This window comes from Oncorhynchus mykiss, chromosome 18 (assembly GCF_057628025.1).
Source record: "Oncorhynchus mykiss isolate SJ-2025 chromosome 18, ASM5762802v1, whole genome shotgun sequence".
Classification (NCBI taxonomy): domain Eukaryota; kingdom Metazoa; phylum Chordata; class Actinopteri; order Salmoniformes; family Salmonidae; genus Oncorhynchus; species Oncorhynchus mykiss.
Window position 1 is genome coordinate 70,096,137 of NC_143039.1, and position 8,542 is coordinate 70,104,678.

Here is an 8,542-nt window from a genome sequence, read left to right on the forward strand (position 1 = left end):
ATCTCCTTTGGAACCCTGGGAGGAATATGAGGATCTCTGGGATTTTAAACTGTGTTTAGGTCTTTAGGATCTGTGTGTAGTGGAATCATCCATCAAGTCTGTCTTGGAGTGGTTACAGTGTAATGGTTTAACTGGCAAACAGATGAGGAGAGAGCAAGGGGAAAGGTGTAATTGTGAGCTATATCATTCATCTGCTTTAATATCATCCAATTCTCAAACTGTACTGGGGCCATGCCCGTATCAAGCCTTTTAGATTAGAAGTGCTGATTTAGGATGAGTTTTTCCTTTTAAATCACAATGAATAAGATTACATGAAGAGGAGGGACTGATCCTAGATCAGTACTTCTACTCTGAGACACTTTATACATTAGCTGCAGCTCTTAACATTCTAAGATATAGATATAGATATATATCGTATAGCCTAAGTTCACCATGTACAATGCCAAGCGTTGCCTGGAGTGGTGCAAAGCTCGCCGCCATTGGACTCTGGAACAGTGGATACGTGTTCTCTGGCGTGATGAATCAGGTTTCACCATCTCGTAGTGCGACAGATGAATCTGGGTTTGGTGGATGCCAGGAGAATGCTACCTGCCTGAATGAATAATGCCAACTGTAAATTTGGTTGGAGCATGACAATGCCCCCTTGCACAAAAGCGAGGTCCATACAGAAATGGCTTGTCGAGATCGGTGTGGAAGAACTTCACATGCCTGCACAGAGCCCTGACCAACCCCAGCGAACACCTTTGGGATGAATTGGAACGCCGACTGCAAGCCAGGCCTAATTGCCCAACATCAGTGTCCGACCTCACTAATGATCGTGGCTGAATGGAAGCAAGTCCCCGCAGCAGTGTTCTAACATCTAGTGGAAAACCTTCCCAGAAGTGTGGATGGAGGCTGTTACAGCAGAAAAGGGGGGACCAACTCCATATTAATGCCCATGATTTTGGAATTAAACGTTCGACGGGTGTCCACATACACTACCTGACAAAAAGTAACATTGCATTCTGGACATGGAGATAGGATGAGTTTTTGATGATTATTATTATTGATTAATGAGTTATTGATTAATACAGCAAATACTATTTCAGCAAAAGTTGAAGAGTTTCTCATCTACAAACCGATTTGAGGGAACACAAAAAGCACACTTTAAGTCATGGCACTATGCATAAAACATGACATCAACAGAAAGTATGGAATATTTTTCCTCCATGACTGCTCCTCCTCCTGTAGTTTCCATTTCCTCCTGTCCCTGGGAGTCAGGATGCAGCAACAGAGACTCCAGCTAATCCCAAATGGCTCCCTATTCCCTCTATAGTGCACTACTTTTGACCAGAGCCCTGGTCAAGAATGAACTGTAAAGGGAATAGGGTGCCATTTGGGATGCAAAAACAGTGGTCGGGCTACCGCTCTCACTGACTCGCACTCACTGACTCACCCCACCTACCGCTTCCACTGACTCACCCCCCCTACCGCTTCCACTGACTCACCCCCCCCTACCGCTTCCACTGAATGATTCCCCTAGTGCCCAATGGGTCCAGTATCTCTGTAATGTATATGAAATAAAACATGGGCAACCATGTTGTGAAATGCACCCTCTGAGGCACCTGCGGTCCAACAGTGACCAATGTACCATGGCGCCGGAGAAGAGGGCAGACGTTTTACGTGCCACCAACCGATTGTTTTTTTGTTTGTGTGTTTATCTGCGTTTTTCGGAACTTATTTTTTAACTCTTTTTGAAGATAATGTTGCCGCTACCACATCTTATGACCAAAAATAACTTCTAGACATCAGAACTGCGATTACTCACCACGGACTAGCAGAATCCTTTTTCTTCTTTCACGACTCTGACGAGCCCGAGGCGGAGGACATAGGGCTCCCTTGGGAACAGGCCCCAAGCCCCGTGATCTGCGTGAAGAGGAGGCGGAGAAAGAGGGGCCGGAGAGCGGGCTGCCTGCTGAGAAGTCGGAGGCAATCGAATAAACCCCCACTTCTCTGAATTCTGCTAGCAAACATGCAATCTTTGGACAATAAATGGACGAGTTATTGGGAAGACTAAACTGCCAACAGGACATTAAAAACTGGAACATCTTATGCATCACGGAGTCGTGGCTGAACGACGACAATACCAACATACAGCTGGCTGGTTATACGATGTAGCGGCAGGATAGAACAGTGGTGTCTGGTAAGACAAGGGGCGGAAGTCTATGTATTTTTGTAAACAACAGCTGGTGCACAATATCTAAGGAAGTCTCGAGCTATTGCTCGCCTGAGGTAGAGTTTCTCATGATAAGCTGCAGACCACATTACCTACTGAGAGAGTTTTCATCTATATTCGTTATAGCTGTTTACATACCACCACAGTCAGAGACTGGCACTAAGATAGCATTGAATGAGCTGTATTCTGCCATAAGCAAACAAGAAAACGCTCACCCAGAGGCAACGCTCCTAGTAGCCGGGGACTTTAATGCAGGGTAACTTAAAACAGTTTAACCAAATTTCTATCAGCATGGTAAATGTGCAACCACAGGGAAAATAACTCTGGACCACCTATACTCCCCACACAGAGACGCATACAAAGCTCTCCTTACCCTCCATTTGGCAAACCTGGCCATAATTCCATCCTCCTGATTCCTGTTTACAAGCAAAAATTTAAGCAGGAAGCACCAGTGACTAGATCAATAAAAAAGTGGTCAGATGAAGCAGATGTTAATGTTTTGCTAGCACAGACTGGAATATGTTCCGGGATTCCTCCAATGGCATTGAGGAGTACATCACATCAGTCACTGGCTTCATCAATAAGTGTACCGATGACGTCGCCCCCACAGTGACCGTAAGTACATACCCCAACCAGAAGCCATGGATTACAGGTAGCATCCGCACTGAGCTAAAGGCTGCAGCTGCCGCTTTCAAGGAGCGGGACTCTAACCCGGAAGCTTATAAGAAATTCCGCTATGCCCTCCGATTTTCAACATCTCCCTGTCTGAGTCTGTAATACCAACATGTTTTAAGCAAACCACCATAGTACCTGTGCCCAAGAACACTAAGGTAACCTGCCTAAATGACTACCGACCCGTAGCACTCCCGTATGTAGCCATTAAATGTTTTGAAAGGCTGGTAATGGCACACGTCAACACCATTATCCCAGAAACCCTACACCCACTCCAATTTGCATACTGCTCCAACAGATCCACAGATGATGCTATCTCTGTTGCACTCCACACTGCCCTTTCCCACCTGGACAAAAGGAACACCTATGTGAGAATGCTATTCATTGACTACAGCTCAGCGTTCAACACCATAGTGTCCTCAAAGCTCATCAATAAGCTAAGGACTAAACACCTCCCTCTGCAACTGGATCCTGGACTTCCTGACGGGCCGCCCCCAAGTGGTAAGGGTAGCTTACAACACATCCGCCACGCTGATCCTCAACACAGGACTGCACGGCCAAGGAACGACTCCAACACCATGATTAAATTTGCCGATGACAACAGTGGTAGGCCTGATCACCGACAACAACGAGACAGCCTATAGGGAGGAGGTCAGAGACCTGGCCGTGTGGTGCCAGGACAACAACCTCTCACTCAATGTGATCAAGACAAAGGAGATTGTGGACTATAGGAAAAAGAGTACCGAGCACGCCCACATTCTCATCGACAGGGTTGTAGTGGAGCAGGTTGAGAGCTTCAAGTTTCTTCATGTCCACATCACCAACAAACTAACATGGTCCAAGCACACCAAGATGGTCGTGAAGAGGGCACAACAAAACCTATTCCCCCTCAGGAGACTGAAAACATTTGGCATGGGTCCCTCAGATCCTCAAAAGGTTCTACAGCTGCATCATCCGAGAGCATCCTGACTGGTTGCATCACTGCCTGGTATGGCAACTGCTCGGCCTCCAACCGCAAGGCACTGCAGAGGGTAATGCGAACAGCCTCGTACATCACTGGGGCCAAGCTTCCTGCCATCCAGGACCTCTATACCAGGCGGTGTCAGAGGAAGCCCCTAAAAATTATCAAAGACTCCAGCCACCCTAGTCATAGACTGTTCTCTCTGCTACCACACGGCAAGCAGTCCTGGAGCGCCAAGTCTAGGTCCAAGAGGCTTCCAAACAGCTTCTACCCCCAAGCCATAAGACTCCTGAACATCTAGTCAAATGGTTCCCCAGACTATTTGCATTGCCCCCCCCCTCCCCCCTCCCCCCACTGCCACTCTCTGTTGTCATCTATGCATAGTCACTTTAATTAACTCTACCTACATGTACATACTACCTCAACTAACCGATGCCCCCGCACATTGACTCCGTACCGGCACCTCACTGTATATGCTATTCTTTTAGTGCTGTATCTCATATACATTATAAAAACATGGTTCTTTCCTTGGTGCTCTGTCTGGGCACCAAGGTAGGTGATGTCTGTGTCCTCTGGGCTACCAAGGTAGATGGGTTGGTGATGTCTGTGTTCTCCTGGTCTCTGTGGACTCACGGTCCTCCTGGTCTCACGGTCCTCCTGGTCTCTGCGGACTCACGGCCCTCCTGGTCTCTGCGGACTCACGGCCCTCCTGGTCCCTGCGGACTCACGGCCCTCCTGGTCCCTGCGGACTCACGGCCCTCCTGGTCCCTGCGGACTCACGGCCCTCCTGGTCCCTGCGGACTCACGGCCCTCCTGGTCCCTGCGGACTCACGGCCCTCCTGGTCCCTGCGGACTCACGGCCCTCCTGGTCTCTGCGGACTCACGGCCCTCCTGGTCTCTGCGGACTCACGGCCCTCCTGGTCTCTGCGGACTCACGGCCCTCCTGGTCTCTGCGGACTCACGGCCCTCCTGGTCTCTGCGGACTCACGGCCCTCCTGGTCTCTGCGGACTCACGGCCCTCCTGGTCTCTGCGGACTCACGGCCCTCCTGGTCTCTGTGGACTCACGGCCCTCCTGGTCTCTGTGGACTCACGGTAGTGTAGATTGTGTGGTTCATTCCAGAGAGCGATCTAGACCACCCCCATAAGTCAAAGGTACAGATGTCATGATGAATTCCTGGGTGTCCCAAATCAAATATATATATATATACATATATATATATATATATAGGACAAAACACACATCACGACAATAGAGACACCACAACACTACTTTAAGAGAGACCTAAGACAACACAGCATGGCAGCAACACATGACAACACAGCATGGCAGCAACACATGACAACACAGCATGGCAGCAACACATGACAACACAGCATGGCAGCAATACATGACAACACAGCATGGCAGCAACACATGACAACACAGCATGGCAGCAACACATGACAACACAGCATGGTAGCAACACATGACAACACAGCATGGTAGCAACACATGACAACACAGCATGGTAGCAACACATGACAACACAGCATGGTAGCAAAACAACATGGTAGCAGCACAAAACAGGGTACAAACATTGGGCACAGACAACAGCACAAAGGGCAAGAAGGTAGAGACAACAATACATCACACAAAGCAATGAAAACTAGAATGTTTTTTCCCCCATGTCTTTATTGATGTGGTTTTCCCTACCGAAAGACAAACATTGTTCTCTAACCAAGAATATAATAACAGAATATAATAACACCAGACCTGAATGAAATAACACAATCAATATTGCCAAAGTCATAACAGCATGTGCAAAGATTCTGTAATATGTAGAAATGTCACCTTTAAACTGCATCCTACTATACCGCTAATTAATGTAAACCATTTCACGCGTGTGCACTGTGCATCAAATTCAAACAAAAGAAAATATAAAACATTGGGGTAATCTATTTCAACATAACACTTTTGTGTGAGCACACAGTGTACCGGCACATGAACGGACCGAGACTGTTCTTGCTTACAAGCAATAAAAAGCCTTACACCTGTCGATTGGTGGCAAGACTCTAACACTCGCCTCTGTGGGCGTTTCCCAACTGGCACCCTTATTCCCTAGATAGCACACTACTTTTGAGTAGGAATAGGGCACCGTTTGAGAAGCATACCTGTACCATGGCTACTGCCGGATACCCATTCAGAATGGGCTTTCTCTGTGAAGTATAGTCTAGTGTACCAAGTTTGGAAAAGTTATTCAGACAATTGCCCATAGTCTCTGGGGGTAAACATGAGTTCAGTGGAAAACTCCAGGATCAAGACAAGACAGGGTAAACCAAAAGACCAGTATTCACGCTAACCTGTTTCAACTGGACAGGATTTAGAAGAGTGGGTGCCAACTAGACCGCAGTTAGACACACGCACACACACACAGAGAGACAGAGAGAGCGGGAGAGAAACTGAGCCAATAAACTAACTGTCTAGTGTCTCCCATCTTAATCTTCCAAAAAGGCCAGTAACCGGAATCAAAGGTTTTGTTGAACTTCTATCTGTGCCAAGTTCATTTTAAGTAAATATTTATAATGTTACTTTCCTTGTAAAGGATGCAAAAAACACATCTTAAAATCTAGCAAAAGAATAATTAACAAATCAATTAATACATCATAAGAAATGACTGATAATCATTTCAAAACTATTCATTAGCAGCTTTTTAAAAGGATACTTCAAGATCTACTTCCCCAGCATCAGATGAACTGGTGGACCCCATGTTATGTCTTTGTGTCCAGTATGACTCTGGTTAAATAGATAAAAAGGGCCTCATTGCCAAAGTCCAGAAGCATCCCTTTAAAAACAACCTATGACAATTTAAAATATACAAGTGTCATACATGTCAAACATGTTGTCAAATTTGGGCAATTAAAAATGAGGCCAGACCTTGCTTTGTTAGTTTCATTAGTTAAATGGATTCCAGTGATACACCAGTGTGAATGATTGGGCCAAAGCCATGCCAAAAGCCAGGGGCTGAAATTAAACTCACATTAAATACAAAATACGGCCTGTGTCTTTCTGGCTTGGTTAGTAGTGTCTTACTGGGCTCCAATGGCACACAAACATACGTTTTTACAGAACCAAACAAGTTAACTTCCTGGCAGTCATTAATGTCGTAATGATTGAAAAGCAACAGCTGTCCATTGGTTGCCACATCACCACACACATTAAAACAATTCAGGGGGTGCACACAGACAGCATTAAATTCAGGGGGTGAACACAGACAGCATTCAATTCAGGGGGTGCACACAGACAGCATTCAATTCAGGGGGTGCACACAGACAGCATTCAATTCAGGGGGTGAACACAGACAGCATCCAATTCAGGGGGTGCACACAGACAGCATTCAATTCAGGGGGTGCACACAGACAGCATTCAATTCAGGGGGTGCACACAGACAACATTCAATTCAGGGGGTGAACACAGACAGCATTCAATTCAGAGAGTGAACACAGACAGCATCCAATTCAGGGGGTGCACACAAAACATGCATTGTAACATTATCAGCTTTAAGTATGTTTAGTGTTTCAGAGGGTCTCCTTCCATAAAGTGTGAGAACGTGGAACTAATAGAATGCAATACCTGCAAACTTGGACGGATACACATTGCCTTCGAGACAGATTCTTGAATTTAAAATTGTTTTAATATACTTTATAAAAAAGACACAGCAGGGCGACCCAGCAGGGTGACCCAGCAGGGCGACTCAGCAGGGTGACACAGCAGGGCGACCCAGCAGGGTGACACAGCAGGGCGACACAGCAGGGCGACTCAGCAGGGCGACCCAGCAGGGCGACTCAGCAGGGCGACCCAGCAGGGCGACTCAGCAGGGCGACCCAGCAGGGCGACCCAGCAGGGCGACCCAGCAGGGCGACCCAGCAGGGCGACTCAGCAGGGCTACCCAGCAGGGCGACTCAGCAAGGCTACCCAGCAGGGTGACACAGCAGGGTGACACAGCAGGGCGACACAGCAAGGCGACTCGGCAAGGCGACCCGGCAGGGTGACCGAGCAAGGCGACCCGGCAAGGCGACCCGGCAAGGCGACCCGGCAGGGTGACCCAGCAAGGCGACCCAGCAGGGTGACCCAGCAAGGCGACCCAGCAGGGTGACCCAGCAAGGCGACCCAGCAGGGTGACCCAGCAAGGCGACCCAGCAAGGCGACCCAGCAGGGTGACCCAGCAAGGCGACCCAGCAGGGTGACCCAGCAGGGCGACACAGCAGGGTGACCCAGCAGGGCGACACAGCAAGGTGACTCGGCAAGGCGACCCGGCAAGGCGACCCAGCAGGGCGACCCAGCAGGGCGACACAGCAGGGCGACCCAGCAAGGCGATCCAGCTAGCACAGTTGACCGAATAGGTCTTTGGATACTGACAGCAGTACGCTGACAGCAGTACTCTGACAGCAGTACTCTGACAGCAGTACTCTGACAGCAGTACTCTGACAGCAGTACTCTGACAGCAGTACTCTGACCAGTACTCTGACAGCAGTACTCTGACAGCAGTACTCTGACAGCAGTACTCTGACAGCAGTACTCTGACAGCAGTACTCTGACCAGTACTCTGACCAGTACTCTGACAGCAGTACTCTGACAGCAGTACTCTGACTGCAGTACTCTGACTGCAGTACTCTGACTGCAGTACTCTGACAGCAGTACTCTGACAGCAGTACT